Below are 24,409 nucleotides of genomic sequence, written 5' to 3' on the forward strand. Positions count from 1 at the left end.
ACATGCAGCATAAACTACACGTTGCCCCAGGCAACCAGCATGCACGGCAAACGTGTCACGGCAAACAACACAGAAACCGAGACACAGCCATGACAGATACATGCGGCTGCACCAATATAGGGGCAGAAGCGAAGCACTCCTTAACCGCAGAAAAGGCTTGCAACGCCGAATCAGGCAACACTGAGACATCTGTCCCTTTCTTAGTCATGTCCGTTAAGGGTTTTGCTATTGTCGATTAGTTCGGAATAAATTTTCCGTAATAGTTGGTGAACCCCAAAAACCACATAAGAGCCTTCAGATTTTCGGGTCGATCCCAGTTCAATACAGCACAGACTTTCTCTGGATCCATTTGAAAACCTGAAGATAACAGCAGGTAGACCAATAATTGCACCTCATGTACAGCAAAAACACACTTCTCTAATTTTGCGTACAATTTATTATCTCTTAGGATCTGTAACACCTGTCTAACGTGATCCTGATGAGTCTCCACATCTGGAGAATAAATTAGTAAGTCATCCAAATACACGACAACAAACCTCCCCCCCAGGTGATGAAAAATGTCATTCAAAAAATGCTGGAAAACCGCAGGAGCATTGGTCAACCCAAAAGGCATGACCAGGTTCTCAAAGTGACCCTCTGGGGTATTAAAAGCAGTCTTCCATTCATCCCCTTCCTTGATCCTGACCAGATTATATGCCCCCCCCTTAAGTCCAACTTGGAGAACAACTTGGTATCAACAATCTGGTTAAACAAATCAGGAATCAAAGGAAGGGGGTAAGGAACACGGACAGTAATCTGATTGAGCTCACGGAAATCCAGACATGGCTGAAGACCTCCGTCCATTTTTTGTAACAAAGAAAAACCCTGCTGCCACTGGAGATTTGGAAGGTCTTATGTGTCCTTTAGCCAAACTCTCAGTAATATACTCTCTTATGGCCTTTCTTTCATGTCCAGAAAGGTTATACAACCTAGATTTGGGCAACTTAGCTCCGGGAATAAGGTTGATATGGTTGAATAAGGTTGATAGGACAATCATATTCCCGATGCAGAGGTAAATCCTGGCATCCACTTTTCAGAAAATACATCAGCAAATGCAGATATAAAAGAGGGTAATGTTTTAGTGGTTAAAGCAAAAAAAGATGTATTCAGACAATTGTCAACGCAATAATCACCCCAATTCAGAATCTGTCTAGCTTGCCAATCGATGGTTGAATTGTGCTTGCTTAACCACAGTAAACCCAGAACCAACGGAGCAAGGAGACCCTCCAACACAAAAAACGAGATTAATTTTCTCTAATGCACTTGGAGACAACTCGTGCATACGGACAAACTGAGCATCAATCAGGTTCACCCCTGCCCCACTGTCGATAAACACCTCAATCCCCACAGTCTTGGACTCTAGTGTCACCTGGCAGTCAGGAGAAATCGGGTACTACCAGTCAAAGACAAATGCACGTTCTTTGACTCTCCTCTGACCCCTCCAAGAGTCAGATGGGAATTAGACGTCCCCCTTTTTTTTTCTTTTTGACGCTGAATGCATGGACATACATCGATAAAATGTCTCTTTTGTCCGCAGAAAAAACACACTCCTTTCCTACGACTAATACGCTTAAAAGCAGATCCAGGAGTAGCTCCCCCTAATTGCATGGGTTCGTCCCCAGACATTAACCCAGGAGTATCTTCGCCCAAAGTGTCAGAGGAAGACGATACGTTATGTGATAGTACGTCCTGAGAGTGGGGGCCCCTAGATCTCTCTCTCAGGCGTCTATCAATGCGTACTGAAAGAGGCATAGCGGCTTCCAGAGATTTAGGATTCTCATGAAAGGCCAAAGCGTCCTTCAGCCTCTGATAATCCCTGACAAAACTGACTACGGAGAGCCGGATCGTTCCACTCAGTATCCGTAGCCCACCTCCTAAACTCAGAGCAATAGATCTCAGCAGAACGCTTTCCCTGACGAAGGCCATGTAGCTTGGTCTTGGCCAGGGAGTTCCGATCCGGGTTATCATAGATTAGACCCAGAGCTTTGAAAAATTAATCGCAGTCTCTCCGGTCGGCAGAGAAAAGACCCATGACTGAGCGTCCTCTTTAAGCATCGAAATAACCACACCAACTCTCTGAATCTCATCCCCAGATGAGTGTGGACGTAGCCTAAAATACAATTTGCACGCCTCCCTAAACAAAATGAATCTGTCCGGGAGGGCAACTTAAGGCTCGAGACAGGCCTGGTAACCACACCACCACTAGGACCAGCAGCCTGTGGTCTCTGGATCTGTGAGACGGTCGTGCGGAGGTCAGCTACCTCCAAAGACAGCCCCTGCAGCTGTCCGGCCAGTGCAGCAATAGGATCCATGGCTGTACTGAAACAAGCAAAAAATGGACGGTTTTGGGTGGTTTATAATGTCACGTTCGGGTGTGGGAGGGAAACACCACGCCGAACATAGGAGGGAAAGGTGTGGGGGAATAAGGCCTGGAAACTAGGGAAAGGAGATGGACACCTCCTAGTAGAACCCTAATCAAAGACCTGACAAACTACCAGTAAGAACAGACCCCAGAGGTAGGTTAGTTCATACACAGGAATACCTAGTGTCCTAACTCACCCTATTTGACCCTGGTACTAATGTCAGGACTGAGACAACCTGTTCCTCCAAAAGGAAGGACAAACAGGAGTCTCCCTCAGGCCTTAATACAAATGACAGGGAAATGCACCACACAAAATAACCCAAAACAAAATACAAAAGGGAAAGAAAACACTTAACTTCAAGTGGGTATGGCAGCACCAGGAACTCAGCCAAGATCCACACACCAGAAATCCACAACTCAAACAGAAGCTATAAACCGCATAGCATAGTGGGAAAACCAACAATAAATAGAGAAGGTTAATGACCATAATTGCCACACCTGAGGAAAGAAGGTTTGGCAAGCACCAGAAACAACACAGAAGTAATTTAATCCAAACGGAAAACATGTTAGATCAAACTACGTGTTGCCAGTCTCACCGATCTCCTGTCACCTGTTGCGGGAACGTCCGTGACACTAATGCTGTGATGGCTAACCTCCAGCACTCCAGCTGTGGTAAAATAAGACAGTGTCTTATAGGGATCGACTGATTATCGGTTTTACCGATATTATCGGCCGATATTCAGGATTTTGAACCAGTGGCGTACCGCCAATATAGGCAGACCACGCCGTTGCTATGGGGCCCGCGGCACAGGGGGGCCCGGAGCGCATGGAAGGCCCCGCCCCCTACTCTGCATAAGATAGTGACTGACAGTTTATTCATAGGAGGCGTCCCGACTCCCGTGGACCACCCACTTGTTTTTTTTCTCCCTCCGGCTCCTACCCCGGGCCCCCCCTTGACACGCCACCCCTCCCTGTCTGACCTCCGGGCTGCGGGCTCCCTCCCTCCTCCAGGCTGAGCCTGCGCTCATCTGCATTTCACACTGGCCAATCAGCTTTTAGCAGCGCAAAGATCCTGCTGCTGATTGGCCAGTGTATAGCTGGCACAGCAGGAACAGCGCAGGCTCAAGCACGGAGTGCCCGCCATCTGACTGCCGCCCTCAAGAAAAATCATCTGTGTGCCAGTGAGTGCAGCCCCCCACCCCGGCCCATAATGAAGGAAGGACCGCTCCGGTCAGTGGACATAGAACCCGGGGGATGGAATAAACAGACTTGTGTGCCACATACAGTAAGAGGTCTGACAATAAAAAGTTCATATATGTGTATCAGGATGGGTATTCTTGATGGGGGAAGAAACACCAAAGAAAAAAGGCCAGCACAGAAATGAATATATGATTAATCTTTATTATGGTCTCAAACCAGGACCAGAAGTAAAAATACAGATAAAATACAATACATTGTAATGTATTGTATTTTATCTGTATTTTTACTTCTGGTCCTGGTTTGAGACCATAATAAAGATTAATCATATATTCATTTCTGTGCTGGCCTTTTTTCTTTGGTGTTTCATCCTACGTGCAGGTTTGGCACGAGTACTCACTTCAGTGAGTCATATATTGGTGTACATTGATGGGGGAAGGCAGCAGCAAGCATTGGGATTTTTTTTGGGGGGGGGGCCTGTGGGCTCATAGAGGACTCAGGAGGACAATGTGCTTTCCTCCTACTCACTGTACTCCTGAGTCCTCTATGAGCCTACAGGGCCCCCCAGCACATCAGTCACCTTGCGGGCGGGATATGATTGGTGGCTATGTATGTGCACACTCAGCATCAGCAGCAGTGAAAGGGGCTATATATAATGCCCCCCAAAATGCCCGGGGCCAGGCACCTTACTTACCTCATTCCCCGGCACCCGCATTGCTCCTGATGCCCGCAGTGTCGCCACTGCCTCCCGTCACGCAGATGAAAACATCCAGCGACATGGTGGGGCAGTCAATAGCAGGCCACGATGGGAACGAGCCTCCCTAGCATCGTGGGTGACTCTAGGGAGGCTCATTTCCGACGCAGCCTGCTATTGTCTGCACCCCCCCCCCCCCCCCCATTGGGCATAAGTATTATCTGTATGTGGTGCCTGGGCATTTTGGGGGGCATAATAGGGGTTAGATAGTCCCATTTAACCCTTAGGATACCGGAATTGGCAAATAGGGGTGTGGCAGGGGAGGAGCCAGGGCAGGAGGTGGGATGGGCCAGGGGTGGGTAGTGGGCGGGGTTAGGGGCCCAATTCAGATTCTTGCTATGGGGCCCAATGATTTTTATGTACGCCCCTGTTTTGAACGTTATCGGTATTGGCATCTATTTTGCCGATATACCGATAACGTATCAGGAACAAGGATCGCGCTGCTGTCAGCGCTCTCCGTGTTCCCTCAGCAGCACAGAGGAGAAGGAAGCAGTGTCTCCCTCCCTGTGCCGCTGCCACCAATGAGAGGAGGGAGGACAAGAGGAGGGGAGGGGCTGTGGCCAATGCGCTACCAATGAAGATAACTCTCTCAGTGCGCCCCCCCACCCCAGTATTAGACATTAGTGGCGCAGTGCACCCCCCCAACTTCAGTATTAAAGACATTGGTGGCGTAGTGCGCTCCCCACCCAAGCCCCCCAGTATTAATCATTGGTTGCAGTGGCCACAGGGTCCCCCTCCCCTCAACCCAAGTAATTTCATTGGTGGTGCAGTGGCAGCTTCTGATCGGAGCCCCAGCAGTGTAAGCCTGGGGCTCCGATCGGTTACCATGGCAGCCAGGACGCTTTTGAAGCCCTGGCTGCCATAGTCGGCTCCCTGCTGCTGTGTGCACAAAGCACAGGGCAGCAGGGAGAGTGTGAAGTCCTATTCACCCTGATAGAGCTCTATCAGGGTGAATAGGACAAGGGCTCTAGTCCCTAAGGGGGCTAATAGTTAGTAAAAAAAAAATACAACACCAAAATATTAAGTATAATTGAAAAAGAAAGATTTACAAAAAAAAAAATACACGTTAACAATAAACATATTCATTTTCAGCAGATGTGTAGGAATTTTGTATTTTTTAAAAAAAAAATGAAAATTCACTGAATATCGGTATAAATTATCGCTATCGGCCTGAAAGTTCACAGATTATCGGTATCGGCTCTAAAAAATCAATATCGGTCGGTCCCTAGTATCTTATATTAATTTTTGCTCCCAAAGATGCGCTAGGTCTTATTTTCAGGGATGTCTTATTTTTCCATGACACAGGAGGATCAGAGGGGGGAATCAAAATGACACAGGGGGATCAGAAGGGGGAATCAAAATGGCACAGGAGAATCACAGGGGGGATTACCATTTTAGTACCCCCTTCTGATCCTCATGTGTCATTTTGTTTCCCCCCCTCTGATCCCCCTGTGTCATTTTAAGTGATCCCCCTCCCCTGTGCCAGTGAACAGTGGATTATTTAGTCTCTCCCCCCCTCCCACCTTCACCAGACATCCCCCACCACTTTATCAGACATTTCCCCCCCGCCCCCCACCTCAGTCACCCCTGTGTGTCCATGCCGGCCAGATTCCACACAATGTGCCCGACTCCTGCCCCGCGCGACTCACTCACTGTCTAATTGTGAGTCAGCCAGACTCCGTCAGGGCAGAGCGAGCAGCAGGCAGAAGCTTGTCCTGGCGGCGGCGCGGTGGCGCCCGCCGCTACGGTCCGGAGGAGTCAGACGCCTTATGGGGGGGTGGCCTTATTATAGGGAAGGCCTTATGTTCCGGGGTGGCCTTATTATCGGGGAGGTCTTATTTTCGGGGGGATGCCTTATATTACAGCGAGAGGCAAAACTGGATGTAGGTCTTATTTTCGGGGGATGTCTTATTTTCAGGGAAACACGGTAATAGCACAATAGGGGACTGGAGAACCCTTGTGCCAGGGACGGACTGGGAACTTAAAGTAGTCCTAGAAAAAACTAAAAATGGGTCCAAATTGACAGAAGGCGGGGCAACACATGTAGACAGGGACAGCATTACTATATTGTGGCACATAAAACCACGCCTCAGGATGGCAATACAGTTGAATGGAAGAGTCAGGAGAGGAGCGTCAAATCATTACTTATCTGGCGATATGACCCCATTGTCTGAGATCGGAAATCCTCTTGAACACATGTGCTTAACAGGAACGTGTTAACTAAACTAATTGTGTTAGGGTGGGTTCCCATCACGTTTTAAACCTCCATTTGAAAAAAAAAGGATACAAAAACACAGCACACCACGTTCTTGTATCTTGCAGAGTCTACTTTTTACAATGGAACTCTACGGTGAACAGATTAGGGTTGTTGCGAGTATCGAAATCGGTTATGACATTTATCGATACTAGGCTGTGCTACTGCGCAGTCTAGCATCAGAGAACATGGAACGCGCTGCTGTCAGTGCGCACGTGTTCTCCTCAGCAGCACAGGGGAGAAGGAGTCACTCTCTCCCTTTCCCTGTGCTGCTGCTGCCAATAAGAAGAGAGAGGGGTGGAGGAGGGGCGGGCGCACTGGGCCACCAATAAAAGATAACGTTAAATACAAATACAGGTGCCGGCAGCAGAATTACATAACCGTGATCAGCAGCAGTTAACGCCTCAGGTGCGGCACCTAAGGGGTTAACTGCCGCTGATCGCAGCTCCCAGCTATGTGATTCTGCTGCCGGCACCCGCCTCCTGTATTAAAGGTTAATTATCATTGGTGGCGCAGTGCGCCCTCCCCCCCAGTATTAAAAACATTGGTGGCGCAGTGCGCCCCCCCCCCCTCAGTATTAAAATCACTGGTGGCCCAGTGCGCCCCCCCTCAACCCCCCAGTATTAAAATCATTGGTGGCAGTGGCCACAGGGTCCCCTCCCATCCTCCTTATTGGTGGCAGTGGCAGCTTCTGATCGGAGCCCCAGCAGTGTAATCCTGGGGCTCCGATCGGTAAGGCTACTTTCACACTTGCGGCAGTGTTATCCGGCGGGCAGTTCCGACGACGGATCCGCCGATTTTGATGTGACTGAAAGCGTTTGTGAGACGGATCCGTCTCACAAATGCATTGCAAGAACGGATCCGTCTCTCCGCTTGTCATGCGGACAGACGGATCCGTCTTGTATTTTTTTTCACATTTTTTACCGGTCTGCGCATTCGCACGGATCCGGCATTCCGGTATTTTGAATGCCGGATCCGGCACTAATACACTGCTCAAAAAAATAAAGGGAACACTTAAACAACACAATGTAACTCCAAGTCAATCACACTTCTGTGAAATCAAACTGTCCACTTAGGAAGCAACACTGAGTGACAATCAATTTCACATGCTGTTGTGCAGGTGGAAATTATAGGCAATTAGCAAGACACCCCCAATAAAGGAGTGGTTCTGCAGGTGGTGACCACAGGCAATTCTCAGTTCCTATGCTTCCTGGCTGATGTTTTGGTCACTTTTGAATGCTGGCGGTGCTTTCACTCTAGTGGTAGCATGAGACGGAGTCTACAAACCACACAAGTGGCTCAGGTAGTGTAGCTTATCCAGGATGGCACATCAATGCAAGCTGTGGCAAGAAGGTTTGCTGTGTCTGTCAGCGTAGTGTCCAGAGCATGGAGGCGCTACCAGGAGACAGGCCAGTACATCAGGAGACGTGGAGGAGGCCGTAGGAGGGCAACAACCCAGCAGCAGGACCGCTACCTCCGCCTTTGTGCAAGGAGGAACAGGAGGAGCACTGCCAGAGCCCTGCAAAATGACCTCCAGCAGGCGACAAATGTGCATGTGTCTGCTCAAACGGTCAGAAACAGACTCCATGAGGGTGATATGAGGGCCCGACGTCCACAGGTGGGGGTTGTGCTTACAGCCCAACACCGTACAGGACGTTTGGCATTTGCCAGAGAACACCAAGATTGGCAAATTCGCAACTGGCGCCCTGTGCTCTTCACAGATGAAAGCAGGTTCACACTGAGCACATGTGAAAGACGTGACAGAGTCTTGAGACGCCGTGGAGAACGTTCTGCTGCCTGCAACATCCTCCAGCATGACCGGTTTGGCATTGGGTCAGTAATGGTGTGGGGTGGCATTTCTTTGGAGGGCCGCACAGCCCTCCATGCGCTCGCCAGAGGTAGCCTGACTGCCATTAGGTGCCGAGATGAGATCCTCAGATCCCTTGTCAGACCATATGCTGGTGCGGTTGGCCCTGGGTTCCTCCTAATGCAAGACAATGCTAGACCTCATGTGGCTGGAGTGTGTCAGCAGTTCCTGCAAGGCGAAGGCATTGATGCTATGGACTGGCCCGCCCTTTCCCCAAACCTGAATCCAATTGAGCACATCTGGGACATCATGTCTCGCTCTATCCACCAACGTCACGTTGCACCACAGACTGTCCAGGAGTTGGCAGATGCTTTAGTCCAGGTGTGGGAGGAGATCCCTCAGGAGACCGTCCGCCACCTCATCAGGAGCATGTACAGGCGTTGTAGGGAGGTCATACAGGCACGTGGAGGCCACACACACTACTGAGCCTCATTTTGACTTGTTTTAAGGACATTACATCAAAGTTGGATCAGCCTGTAGTGTGTTTTTCCACTTTAATTTTGAGTGTGACTCCAAATCCAGACCTCCATGGGTTGAAAAATTAGATTTCCATTTTTTTATTTTTGTGTGATTTTGTTGTCAGCACATTTAACTATGTAAAGAACAAAGTATTTCAGAAGAATATTTAATTAACTCAGATCTAGGATGTGTTATTTTTGTGTTCCCTTTATTTTTTTGAGCAGTGTACATTCCTATGGGGAAAAATGCCGGATCCGGCATTCAGGCAAGTCTTCCGTTTTTTTTCGCTAGAGATAAAACCGTAGCATGCTACGGTTTTATTTTTTGCCTGATCAGTCAAAACGACTGAACTGAAGACATCCTGATGCAAACTGAACGGATTACTCTCCATTCAGAATGCATGGGGATATGCCTGATCAGTTATTTTCCGGTATAGAGCCCCTAGGACGGAACTCTATGCCGGAAAAGAAAAACGCTAGTGTGAATGTACCCTTACCATGGCAGCCAGGACGCTACTGAAGCCCTGGCTGCCATGGTAAACTCCCTGTTGCTGTGTGCACTATGCACACGGCAGCAGGGAGAGTGTGAAGTCCTATTCACCCCAATAGAGCTCCATTAGGGTGAATAGGACAAGGGATTAAAAGATCTCAGGTTCTAGCCCCTAAGGGGAAAATAGTTATTAAATAAAAAGTTTAAAAAAATAAAAATAAATTAAAAACACCAAATTATTAAGTATAAATCACCCCCTTTCCCAATTTTACATATAAAACATATAAACAATAAATAAATAAATAAACATATCACATATCGCCATGTCCGAAAAGTCCAAACTAATAAAATATAAAAAAATCTCCTATGCAGTGAATGGCGGAACAGAAAAAAATAAAATTCAAACTGCGCGATTCGGCATTTTTTTAAATGCAGAATGCACGCGTTTTTTTGGTGTTTTATTTTTTTTCGCGTGGTATTGAATGGTATCGAGTATCGCAATACTTTTTTATGGCATCAAAATCGAATCAAAATTTTGGTATCACAACAACCCTAGAACAGATGACACTGTATGGCATCAGTCTGTGGCATCCATTTAATGTATACGTTAAATGGATGGGAAAACGTGATGTAAACTCAGCTTTAGGCCTCATGCACACGACCGTGCTGTTTTTTGCAGCCCGCAAAAAACAGAAGCTGCCCGTGTGCCTTCCGCAATTTGCGGACCGGAACAGGCGGCCTATTGTAGAAATGCCTATTCTTGTCCGCAAAACAGGTGCAATGCGTTTTGTACGCGCGTGATAAAAAAGGTTGTGTAGATTGTATTATTTACCCTTATAACATGGTTATAATAGGGCTGGAGGGGTTAAAAAAAATAAAAAAAATATTTAACTCACCTTGATGGTGATGGATCATGTGATGGACCATGTGATGAGCGTAGTGACGTCATCAAAGGTCCTATTGCTCACAGATGAAGACAGAAGAGATGCCGGCTGCGCGAACAAGTGGATTAAGGTGAGTTAAATTATTTTTTTTTAACCCCTCCAGTCCTATTTTACTTAGCATTCTGTATTCAGAATGCTATTATTTTCCCTTATAACCATGTTATAAGGGAAAATAATAAAGATCGGGTCCCCATCCCGATCGTCTCCTAGCAACCCTGCGTGAAAATCGCACCGCATCCGCACTTGTTTGCGATTTTCACGCAGCCCCATTCACTTCTATGGGGCCTGCGTGGCGTGAAAAACGCCCAAAATAGAACATGCTGCAATTTTCACGCAACGCACAAGTGATACGTGAAAATCACCGCTCATGTGAACAGCCCCATAGAAATGAATGGGTCCGGATTCAGTGCGGGTGCAATGCGTTCAACTCACGCATTGCACCCGCGCGGAAAACTCGTCCGTGTGAAAGGGGCCTTACAATTGCTTTTTAATGGCTTTTGTTTTGGAGTATCACGATGAGTTAAAGGGCTTCTGCCATCAGGAACATTGTTATTAAACTGGCTGACTTTGGACATGTGCTAATGTCAGCTGAAGATAACAGTCTTTGTCCCTTCTTTCTAGGTGCCTCTGTTTTTGTGAAAAATGATCTTTGATTTTATGCAAATGAGCCTCCAGGAGCATTGGGGATGTTGCCCCTACTCCTAGAGCAGTGGTGGCGAACCTATGGCACGGGCGCCAGAGGCGGCACTCAGAGCCTTCTCTGTGGGCACCCGTGCCCTGGGAAAAGTCTATAGTGTACCAATATGCCTTAGACTTTTCCTGCCATTCATCAGTGCAGGGCACGTTTTGAACAGCACAGGCAGCGCATTGAATGTAGGCAGGCTGTTATAGCTAAATGATTAAAGGGATTCTGTCACCAGGTTTGGGGCTATAGAGATACGGACATGCACGGCTAGATCGCCGCTAGCATGTCCGCAATATATGTGTCCTATAGGACTGTGTGGTTTTAATTTCTTTAAAAAAGGATTTTATAGATATGTAAATGAGTGTTGAATGTGTCCAAGGGGCTGTACTAACCTTCCTTGTGCCCAGCCACGCCCGCCTGTGAAGGAGCCCTGCACCGCCTATGTCTCCTCCTTTCATCAACGATAGATAGCCGTAATCTCGCGCATGCGCAGTTCTTTCCCTGAGGCTGATGCCAGCACAGGGAAGGAACACTATACCGGCACTGCGCATGCGCGAGATTACGGCTATCTATCGTTGATGAAAGGAGGAGACATAGGCGGTGCAGGGCTCCTTCACAGGCGGGCGTGGCTGGGCACGGCTGGGCACAAGGAAGGTTAGTACAGTCCCTTGGACACATTCAACACTCATTTACATATCTATAAAATCCTTTTTTAAAGAAATTAAAACCACACAGCCCTATAGGACACATATATTGCGGATATGCTAGCGGCGATCTAGCCGTGCATGTCCGTATCTCTATAGCCCCAAACCTGGTGACAGAATCCCTTTAAGTACATGGAAGATATACTATATTGGCATTCAGGTTAAATTGCCGTGTTGGCACTTTGCAATAAATAAGTGGGTTTTGGGTTGCAGTTTGGGCACTCGGTCTCTGAAAGGTTCACCATCACTGTCCTAGAGGCTCTGTTCTCCCTCCACTGGATTTTTTTAATAAGTAGGTTATCGCAATGCAGCTGATTACAGTTATGCTTTGCAATGCTGAAACAATTCAGTACTATAAAATTGGACAAGACTTGGTGCACATCAGGGGGAAAAGGCTTTACATTGTATAAGGCGCCATCTGGTGGACTGTTTGCGCTTATGCAGCGATGTTCATATCACTCAAGAGAAGCTCAGAGTCTCAGAGACAAGGGGGGGCATTTATCAATAATGGTGTAATTTGCACCAAAAAATACTAATATTACAAATCAAAAGTGGTGATTTGTTTCACCTCATATATCAAAAGGTGTGCGCCACTTTTAAAATGTGACTTTTTAAAAATATAAATGTTATTATCCGCCTATTTCTCTCAATTTGCAACATTTTAACGGCACTAGCACTAAAATGCTACTTTTTTAAACTGAAAGGCGCCATTTCAGCCAACCCTGCCAGACCGCACGTGTGACTTTTGAAACACAATTTCGACTTTTGAAGCATATTTGCAACATTTCCTGTGGTAAATTGTGACTTTTGTCTCAGGACGTTTTTGTTATTGTTTTGGTTGAATGTCAATTTCCTGACAAAACCCTGTTATTTAGCTCATTTATATAAGATAACAATAAATGCATCCTGTTTTATTACTTCCCTATCACTTGTTCCCACGACGAGTTGGTTTTCTTTTCAGAAATGCGACTTTTTGATTAAAAAAGACACTGCATCTTGTCCTGTTTACATGGATGAAGGGGACGCAGAAGGAACACCATGGCCCCTTCAGTGTGATGATTGGCGGGGGCACTGGCCCCCACTAATCAAACATTTATTGCCTAAACTCCAGTGGGAACTGATATGTTGTGCAGGCAGCAAGAGGATAAGCTAAGAGACACAGCAATGCAGGGAAAGGAGGAGACGTTACCTGCAGTCCTATGTAACACCACATATAACATAGTGATAACTCTCTAAGTACAGATAATGAAGATGTTACCTGCAGTCCTATGTAACACCACATATAACATAGTGATAACTCTCTAAGTACAGATAATGAAGATGTTACCTGCAGTCCTATGTAACACCACATATAACATAGTGATAACTCTCTAAGTACAGATAATGAAGATGTTACCTGCAGTCCTATGTAACACCACATATAACATAGTGATAACTCTCTAAGTACAGATAATGAAGATGTTACCTGCAGTTCTATGTAACACCACATATAATATAGTGATAACTCTCTAAGTACAGATAATGTAGTTAATGTTACCTGCAGTCCTATGTAACACCACAGTTAACAAAGTGATAACTCTTTGGTTAAAGATAATGTAGTAGATGTTACCTGCAGTCCTATGTAACACCACAGATAACACAGGGATAACTCTCTGAATACAGATAATGTAGATGTCACCTGCAGTCCTATGTAACACTACAGATGACACAGTGATAACTCTCTGAATACAGATAATGTAGATGTTACCTGCAGTCCTATGTAAAACTACAGATGACACACTGATAACTCTCTGAATACAGATAATGTAGATGTCACCTGCAGTCCTATGTAAAACTACAGATGACACACTGATAACTCTCTGAATACAGATAATGTAGCTGTCACCTGCAGTCCTATGTAACACTACAGATAACACAGCGATAACTCTCTGAATACAGATAATGTAGATGTCACCTGCAGTCCTATGTAACACTACAGATGACACACTGATAACTCTCTGAGTACAGATAATGTAGCTGTCACCTGCAGTCCTATGTAACACTACAGATGACACAGTGATAACTCTGTGAATACAGATAATGTAGCTGTCACCTGCAGTCCTATGTAAACTACAGATTACACAGTGGAAACTCTCTGAGTACAGATAATGTAGAAGTTCTGCCTGCCCACAGCGAAATCCATCTCTGAGTGCAGCATCAGGAGGTGATACAGGGGGGTAGATGGCAAGATGACAGATACTAGAAGTACATCAGCAGGCATCGCCGCATGCCACCAGGCAACTGTTAAAACATCGCCCACCATAGTAGCCCTGTAGTAAAGTCCTCCTGCCGTGCCTGATATCCTGGGCCGCCTCCTGGTAATGCGGGCCCCGTAGCTGCTACGACGGTAGTTACACCCTTGTCTACATGTCATCAGCAGAGTACAACATACTTTGTCAATGTACAACTAAGGGCGACAGCTTTGATTTTCACTGCAAATCAGAAAGGCAGCACATTGAGAACATATAAGCAGATAGGAGAAAGTGAAGAGACTGAATTCCAGTTGTATATGTGAATTTATAATATGGAACTACTAGTCATGCAATTGCTTATATATTATCAAATTTACTCAGGAAAGGCCATTAATATCTGATCAGCTGATGTCCAACAGCCCGCATCTCCTGCCCATCAGCTGTTTCTGGGTAGCTCTGGCACCAGAACTACACAACGCCATCCACTGTGTAGTGGACAGAGATGGTTACTGCAGCGCTGATCCCACTGAAGTGGATGGAAGCAGCGCTGCAGTAACGAGCTACATTCACTACAATATAGATGGAGCTGTGTAGTATTCCTTGTAATACTGTACACTGCGTGCAGAATTATTAGGCAAATGAGTATTTTGACCACATCATCCTCTTTATGCATGTTGTCTTACTCCAAGCTGTATAGGCTCGAAAGCCTACTACCAATTAAGCATATTAGGTGATGTGCATCTCTGTAATGAGAAGGGGTGTGGTCTAATGACATCAACACCCTATATTAGGTGTGCATAATTATTAGGCAACTTCCTTTCCTTTGGCAAAATGGGTCAAAAGAAGGACTTGACAGGCTCAGAAAAGTCAAAAATAGTGAGATATCTTGCAGAGGGATGCAGCACTCTTAAAATTGCAAAGCTTCTGAAGCGTGATCATCGAACAATCAAGCGTTTCATTCAAAATAGTCAACAGGGTCGCAAGAAGCGTGTGGAAAAACCAAGGCGCAAAATAACTGCCCATGAACTGAGAAAAGTCAAGCGTGCAGCTGCCAAGATGCCACTTGCCACCAGTTTGGCCATATTTCAGAGCTGCAACATCACTGGAGTGCCCAAAAGCACAAGGTGTGCAATACTCAGAGACATGGCCAAGGTAAGAAAGGCTGAAAGACGACCACCACTGAACAAGACACACAAGCTGAAACGTCAAGACTGGGCCAAGAAATATCTCAAGACTGATTTTTCTAAGGTTTTATGGACTGATGAAATGAGAGTGAGTCTTGATGGGCCAGATGGATGGGCCCGTGGCTGGATTGGTAAAGGGCAGAGAGCTCCAGTCCGACTCAGACGCCAGCAAGGTGGAGGTGGAGTACTGGTTTGGGCTGGTATCATCAAAGATGAGCTTGTGGGGCCTTTTCGGGTTGAGGATGGAGTCAAGCTCAACTCCCAGTCCTACTGCCAGTTTCTGGAAGACACCTTCTTCAAGCAGTGGTACAGGAAGAAGTCTGCATCCTTCAAGAAAAACATGATTTTCATGCAGGACAATGCTCCATCACACGCGTCCAAGTACTCCACAGCGTGGCTGGCAAGAAAGGGTATAAAAGAAGAAAATCTTATGACATGGCCTCCTGATCTGAACCCCATTGAGAACCTGTGGTCCATCATCAAATGTGAGATTTACAAGGAGGGAAAACAGTACACCTCTCTGAACAGTGTCTGGGAGGCTGTGGTTGCTGCTGCACGCAATGTTGATGGTGAACAGATCAAAACACTGACAGAATCCATAGATGGCAGGCTTTTGAAGTGTCCTTGCAAAGAAAGGTGGCTATATTGGTCACTGATTTGTTTTTGTTTTGTTTTTGAATGTCAGAAATGTATATTTGTGAATGTTGAGATGTTATATTGGTTTCACTGGTAAAAATAAATAATTGAAATGGGTATATATTTGTTTTTTGTTAAGTTGCCTAATAATTATGCACAGTAATAGTCACCTGCACACACAGATATCCCCCTAAAATAGCTAAAACTAAAAACAAACTAAAAACTACTTCCAAAAATATTCAGCTTTGATATTAATGAGTTTTTTGGGTTCATTGAGAACATGGTTGTTGTTCAATAATAAAATTAATCCTCAAAAATACAACTTGCCTAATAATTCTGCACTCCCTGTATATGCCACACTCCATACGTATGTGTGTGTGTGAAAACAAGAAGATATAGAAGACTGAGCAACATTTTTAACAAAACTCTGTTAGGTAAATGATTTTTTAGCCCACGATAGGTGCTATGGAATAATTTAAAAAATACCCCCAGAGTGTACATATCCTTTAAGGATTCCATTTCTTAACATTATGTATTTTATAGCATTTCAAAATTAAATGACAACCACAACATATACACTCACCTAAAGAATTATTAGGAACACCTGTTCTATTTCTCATTAATGCAATTCTCTAGTCAACCAATCACATGGCAGTTGCTTCAATGCATTTAGGGGGGTGGTCCTGGTCAAGACAATCTCCTGAACTCCAAACTGAATGTCAGAATGGGAAAGAAAGGTGATTTAAGCAATTTTGAGCGTGGCATGGTTGTTGGTGCCAGACGGGCCGGCCTGAGTATTTCACAATCTGCTCAGTTACTGGGATTTTCACGCACAACCATTTCTAGGGTTTACAAAGAATGGTGTGAAAAGGGAAAAACATCCAGTATGCGGCAGTCCTGTGGGCAAAAATGCCTTGTGGATGCTAGAGGTCAGAGGAGAATGGGCCGACTGATTCAAGCTGATAGAAGAGCAACGTTGACTGAAATAACCACTCGTTACAACCGAGGTATGCAGCAAAGCATTTGTGAAGCCACAACACGCACAACCTTGAGGCGGATGGGCTACAACAGCAGAAGACCCCACCGGGTACCACTCATCTCCACTACAAATAGGAAAAAGAGGCTACAATTTGCACGAGCTCACCAAAATTGGACTGTTGAAGACTGGAAAAATGTTGCCTGGTCTGATGAGTCTCGATTTCTGTTGAGACATTCAAATGGTAGAGTCCGAATTTGGCGTAAACAGAATGACAACATGTATCCATCCTCTGATGGCTACTTCCAGCAGGATAATGCACCATGTCACAAAGCTCGAATCATTTCAAATTGGTTTCTTGAACATGACAATGAGTTCACTGTACTAAAATGGCCCCCACAGTCACCAGATCTCAACCCAATAGAGCATCTTTGGGATGTGGTGGAACGGGAGCTTCGTGCCCTGGATGTGCATCCCTCAAATCTCCATCAACTGCAAGATGCTATCCTATCAATATGGGCCAACATTTCTAAAGAATGCTATCAGCACCTTGTTGAATCAATGCCACGTAGAATTAAGGCAGTTCTGAAGGCAAAAGGGGGTCCAACACCCTATTAGTATGGTGTTCCTAATAATTCTTTAGGCGAGTGTAAATTTACATTCTAACTTCTGATGACCCATTCAGCTAGAACGTTAATATATGATTGTGGCTGTCTTTAAACCTGCGATTTTCCATTTTTGCGTTTTCACTCCCTGCTTTCCAGAAGCCATAACCTTTTTATTTTTCTGTTCACATAGACGTATCGAGGCTTGTTTTTTGCAGGACAAGTTGTACTTTTTAAAGGCACCATTTACTATTTGCATACAATATAGCAGGAAGCTGGGGAAAAAAAACTTAGTTCCACAATTTATACATCATTTTATATGCGGTAAACCAGTTACCTTCATTTTCTGCGTCTGTACGATTACACAATACCACATTTATATCGTTTTCTTGTGTTTTAATACTGAAAAAAAAATTTAACTTTGGATTTTTTTTTTTTTTTCATCACCATATTCTGACCCCCATAAAATTTTTATTGTTATAGTCTACGGAGCCCTGTGAGCACTCATTGTTTGCGAAATGATCTGTAGTTTTTATTGATACCATTTGGAAATGTATACGACTTATTGATCACTTTTTATACATTTTATTTGGGAAGTGAAGAAAAACCAGCAAATTAGTCATTTTGATTTGTTTTCTCGTTACGACATTCGCCGTATGGAATAAAATAATATGGATGTTTTCAGACACAGCGTTGCCAATGATGTTTAATTTTTTTATTGCTAATTTATTTTTTATTCTAAAAAGGATGTTGGCTTGAATTTTTATATTTTTTTTATATAGGTGACTATAACATGCAATCATTAGATTCCATCTTGTATTCTGTATTGAATATCTATCCATTAGAGAATACAGGATTCAGTGTATTCCAATTCAGTGCTGCCACCACCACATTCTTTGGAATATACTAGTAATGGGCCTGAAAGTCTTATACATGCTGAGGCCTATTACTAGTATGAGACGACTTCCCTGATCTCAGTCAGGGGAAGGCAGCCTGGGCACGGAAAGAACGTGGCTCCCGATTTTAACGCTCCGAGCAGGCCTCTGCTGTGTAAAACATCAGAAACCCAGCGGATATGGCTCCCGCATTCCTCGTGAGCAGGCGCCATCTTTAAAGACCAGCCTTCTGCCGTACATGTACAGTGGAGGTCCAGAAAGGGTTAAAGAGATTGTGCGCTGTAATGATCAATATCAGATCAGTGGAGTTCTAACCCCCAGCACCCCGCCGATCAGCTATTTGAAGGGGTCACGGCGCTCGTTCTAGCTCTGCGTCCTCTTCAATATTTACCTGTTCTCCGTCTTGGTGCCGTGCAGTGTAATCACAGCTTCCTCTCCCATTCATATGAATAGGGCGAGCAATTATAAATACACTGTACCTCTTCTGCAAGCTAGATAGCATGCAGAGGACACCTTTAAATAGCCGATTGGCGGGAGTGAGCAGGGGAACTGTGCAAAATGAAAATTTCTAATCTTCCACAGATAGCATTTTAGTGTCCAGCTCGTGCCATCTGAGACAAACCATTTAAATTGTTAGGCAGGTTCTACTGGGTACTGAAATGCCATAAATGTGGACATAAAATGCTGTTTGGGTACACTGCAGGGTTTAGATGGGAAAGACCAACATTTGGCATTTGTAGTACAGATTTTTATGGATTAGTTTACGGGCGCCATGTTGCTTTTCAACAGCCTCTGGGGTAGTAACATAGTAACATAGTACATAAGGCCGAAAATAGACATTTGTCCATCCAGTTCGGCCTGTCATCCTGCAAGTTGATCCAGAGGAAGGCAAAAAAAACAACCTGTGAGGTAGAAGCCAATTTTCCCCACTTTAGGGGAATAAAAAATTTGTTCCCGACTCCAATCAGGCAATCAGAATATCTCCCTGGATCAACGACCCCTCTCTAGTAGCTATATCCTGTAATATTATTACACTCCAGAAACACATCCAGGCCCCTCTTGAATTCCTTTATTGTACTCACCATCACCACCTCCTCAGGCAGATAGTTCCATAGTCTCACTGCTCCTACCGTAAAGAATCCTCTTCTATGTTTGTGTACAAACCTTCTCTCCTCCAGACGCAGAGGATGTCCCCTCGTCACAGTCCTGGGGATAAATAGATGATGGGATAGATCTCTGTACTGACCCCTGATATATTTATACATAGTAATTAGATCTCCCCTCAGTCGTCTTTTTTCTAAAGTGAATAACCCTAATGTTGATAATCTTTCAGGGTACTGTAGTTGCCCCATTCCAGTTATTACTTTAGTTGCCCTCCTCTGGACCCTCCCCAGCTCTGCTATGTCTGCCTTGTTCACAGGAGCCCAGAACTGTACACAGTACTCCATGTGTGGTCTGACTAGCGAGTTGTAAAGTGGTAGGACTATGTTCTCATCACGGCATCTATGCCCCTTCTGATGCAACCCATTATCTTATTGGCCTTGGCAGCAGCTGCCTGACACTGGTTTTTACAGCTTAGTTTGCTGTTTATTAAAATTCCTAGATCCTTTTCCATGTCAGTGTTACCGAGTGTTTTACCATTTAGTATGTACGGGTGACTTGCATTATTCCTTCCCATGTGCATAACTTTACATTTGTCAGTGTTAAACCTCATCTGCCACTTATCTGCCCAAGCCTCCAATCTATCCAGATCCCTCTGTAGCAGTATACTGTCCTCTTCAGTGTGAATTACTTTACACAGTTTAGTGTCATCTGCGAAAATTGATACTTTACTATGCAAGCCTTCTACAAGATCATTAATAAATATATTGAAGAGAATAGGGCCCACTACTGACCCCTGAGGTACCCCACTAGTGACAGTGACCCAATCTGTACCACTAATAAACACCCTCTGTTTTCTATCATTGAGCCAGGTACTTACCCACTTACAGACGTTTTCTCCCAGTCCGAGCATTCTCATTTTATATACTAACCTTTTATGTGGTACAGTGTCAAATGCTTTGGAGAAGTCCAGATATACGACATCCATTGATTCGCCGCTGTCAAGTCTAGAACTTACCTCCTCATAGAAACTGATTAAATTAGTTTGGCATGACCGATCCCTCACGAAGCCATGCTGATATGGCGTTATTTGCTTATTTCCGTTGAGATGCTCTAAGGCCTCTTTCACACTTGCGTTGTCCGGATCCGTCGTGTACTCCATTTGCCGGAAGTGCCCGCCGGATCCGTAACAACGCAAGTGAACTGAAAGCATTTGAAGACGGATCCGTCTTCAAAATGCGTTCAGTGTTACTATGGCACCCAGGATGCTATTAAAGTCCTGGTTGCCATAGTAGTAGTGGGGAGCGGGGGAGCAGTATACTTACAGTCCGTGCGGCTCCCGGGGCGCTCCAGAATGACGTCAGAGCGCCCCATGCACATGGATGACGTGATCCATGCGATCACGTCATCCATGCGCGTGGGGTGCCCTGACGTCACTCTGAAGCGCCCCGGGAGCCGCACGGACGGTAAGTATACTGCTCCTTCGCTCCCCACTACACTTTACCATGGCAAACAGGACTTTAGCGTCCTTGCAGCCATGGTAACCATTCAGAAAAAGCTAAACGTCGGATCTGGTAATGCGCCGAAACGACGTTTAGCTTAAGGCCGGATCCGGATTAATGCCTTTCAATGGGCATTAATTCCGGATCCGGCCTTGCGGCAAGTGTTCAGGATTTTTGGCCAGAGCAAAAAGTGCAGCATGCTGCGGAATTTTCTCCAGCCAAAAAACATTCCGGTCCGGAACTGAAGACATCCTGATGCATCCTGAACGGATTTCTCTCCATTCAGAATGCATGGGGATAATCCTGATCAGGATTCTTCCGGCATAGAGCCCCGACGACGGAACTCTATGCCGGAACAAAACAACGCAAGTGTGAAAGAGCCCTAAGATAGCATCTCTTAGAAAACCTTCAAACAGTTTACCCACAACAGATGTTAAACTTACCGGCCTATAGTTTCCAGGCTCTGTTTTTGGACCCTTTTTGAATATTGGCACCACATTTGCCATGCGCCAATCCTGTGGGACATTCCCTGTCAGTATAGAGTCCGCAAATATCAGAAATAAGGGTCTGGCTATGACATTACTTAATTCCCTTAGGATACGGGGGTGTATGCCATCCGTTTCTGGCGATTTGTCTATTTTAATCTTTTTAAGTCGCTGATGTACTTCTTCCTGGGTCAGACAGGACACTTTTAATGGGGAATTTATTTTTACATTCTGCATGTCATCTGACCGTTTATTTTCCTCAGTGAATACATTGGAGAAAAAAATATTTAACAGCTTTGCTTTCTCCTCGTCGCTCTCTGCGACTCCCCCCTCATTACCCTTTAAAGGGCCGACACCTTCAGATTTATACTTTTCAACATTTATATAATTGAAGAACATTTTAGGGTTAGTTTTACTCTCTTTGGCAATTAATCTCTCGGTCTCTAGTTTGGCCGCTTTTATTTGTTTTTTACATGTTCTATTTTTTTCCTTATAGTTTTTCAGTGCTTCTGTGCAACCCTCCTGTTTTAGTGATTTATATGCTTTCTTTTTGTCATTTATTGCTTTCTTTACAGTTCCCATTGGTTTCTTTTTGTTCCTTAACCTTTTATTCCCATACGGTATGTACCTCTCACAATGAGATTTTAGGATGTTTTTAAAGATATCCCATTTTGTGGCTGTATTTTTATTTTTGAGGACTTTGTCCCAGTTAGTTAGGCCTATGGCCTCTCTTAGTTGGCTAAATTTAGCTTTTTTGAAGTTTGGTATTTTTGTTCCTCCATGTAGAAACCCTCTTTTGAATGATAATTGGAAGGTTATTACTTTATGGTCACTATTTCCCAGGTGTCCCCCAACCTGCACGTCTGTTGTTCTGTCAGGCCTATTGGTTAATACTAAGTCCAGTATGGCCGTCCCTCTAGTCGGGTCCTGAACCAGTTGGGAGAGGTAATTGTCTTTGGTTATTGCCAAGAACCTGTTTCCTTTATGAGATGTACAAGTTTCAGTTTCCCAGTCTATATCTGGGTAGTTGAAGTCCCCCATAATAACCACCTCATTATGATTTGCCGCCTCGTCTATCTCATTTAGAAGTAGATTTTCTGTGGACTCTGGTATATTAGGTGGTTTATAGTAAACTCCTATTAGTAATTTATTGTTGTTTTTAGCTCCATGTATTTCTACCCACAGTGACTCCACATGTTCATGTCCCTCACTTATATCTTCCCGGACTGTGGGCTTTAGACAGGACTTTATATAAAGGCAGACCCCTCCCCCTCTCCGGTTCTGGCGATCCTTTCTAAACAGACTGTAACTCTGTACATTAACTGCCCAGTCATAGCTATCATCCAGCCATGTCTCAGTTATTCCCACTATGTCATAGTCCTCCTCACACATCACTAATTCCAGTTCACCAGTTTTATTAGTCAGACTTCTGGCATTAGTATACATACATTTGAGAGGTTTATGTATATTTTTTACCCTACACTTTTCCTTCTGAACTGTTCTAGTCCCTCCTTCCATTCCTCCCCCAGTCCCACTACATTGCCCCCGGTCTCTATCTGCACTATCTTCCCACCCTATAATGTAATTTCCCTCCCCCCCAGTCCCTAGTTTAAACACTCCTCCAACCTTCTAGCCATCTTTCTCCCCAGCACAGCTGCCCCTTCCCCATTGAGGTGCAGCCGTCCCTACGATAGAGCCTGTAGCCGACCGAGAAGTGGGCCCAGTTCTCCAGGAACCCAAACCCCTCCATCCTACACCAGTTCTTGAGCCACTTGTTCATTTCCCTAATCTCCTGCTGCCTTTCTTGTGTGGCTCGTGGTACAGGCAGTATTTCGGAAAATACTACCTTTGAGGTCCTTGCCCTAAGCTTTTGACCTAAATCCCTGAAATCATTTTTAAGGACTCTCCACCTACCTCTAACTTTGTCATTGGTTCCGATATGGACCATGACCGCTGGATCTTCTCCAGCCCCTCCCAGTAATCTGTCAACCCGATCGGCGATGTGTCGAACTCTAGCGCCAGGAAGACAGCACACTGTTCGGCGATCACGGTCTTTGTGACAGATTTCCCTATCTGTTCCCCTAATAATGGAGTCTCCCACTACCAGCACCTGTCTGGCCTGCCCTGCTCTCCTGGTCCCCTGCTTACCGGAGCTGACATTCCCCTGACTGGCAGAGGAAGTGTCCGGCTGCGGCAGTGCCGTCCCTGGACTGATATCCCCCTCATCTGCCAAACGTGCAAACTTGTTGGGGTGTGTCAGATCAGGGCTAGCCTCCCTGGCACTCTTCCCTCTACCCCGCTTTCTAACTGTTACCCAGCTAGCTACCTTGCTTTCCTCAGCCTCCTCTCTGTCACCCTCCCCCTCATCTACCCCAAAGAGTGCTTGCTCGGTGAGAAGCAGACTCTTTTGCAAATTGTCAATGCCTCTCAGTGTTGCAACTTGCCCGTTTAGAGACTCGATTTGCGATTCCAAATGGGTAATTTGCTCACATCTTGAACAAAGATATACACCCTCGAACGGCTGTTCCAGGACTGCATACATCATGCAAGTAGTACAGCTATTTTCTTACAACCATACGTTTTTCATTTTTCTCTTGACTGAGCTGTGAGGGCTTATTTTTTGCATAATAAATAACTATTCTCACTGGTCCTATTTTAGTGTACATACGACTTTTTGATCACTTTATATTTCTCTTTTTGGGAAGCAGGATAAAGAAAAGCAAGATATAGTTGTGGGAGGCACTCGGTATCTGGGTTGAATATGTGTGGTTTGTGGAGATATTGAGGGGTTGGTGGTAAAGGTGTGGGTTGTGTTCTCGCAGTGGTATATAACGGTATATAATAATCACACCATAATTGTAGCTATTAAATTTTTTTTAATTTATTGATAAAATTATTTAAAATTAAAATTATAAAGATATATGCTAAAAAATAAAAAAAATGAAGAAATGAAAATTTCGAACAATATAGAGATTCAGAGAATATAGAAAAATCGAAGACTATAGAAAAAATCTAAAATATTGAATATAAATTGATGGA

The 24,409-nt window shown here is 44.9% G+C and overlaps 1 protein-coding gene across 1 annotated transcript in view; it reads right to left on the minus strand.

Annotated features, from left to right (window-relative positions):
• AP3B2 (adaptor related protein complex 3 subunit beta 2) overlaps positions 1–24,409 on the minus strand; it is a 102,178-nt gene that overhangs the window by 72,247 nt on the left and 5,522 nt on the right. The window lies entirely within an intron of this gene.

The sequence above is a fragment of the Bufo bufo genome, chromosome 1 (assembly GCF_905171765.1).
Source record: "Bufo bufo chromosome 1, aBufBuf1.1, whole genome shotgun sequence".
Classification (NCBI taxonomy): domain Eukaryota; kingdom Metazoa; phylum Chordata; class Amphibia; order Anura; family Bufonidae; genus Bufo; species Bufo bufo.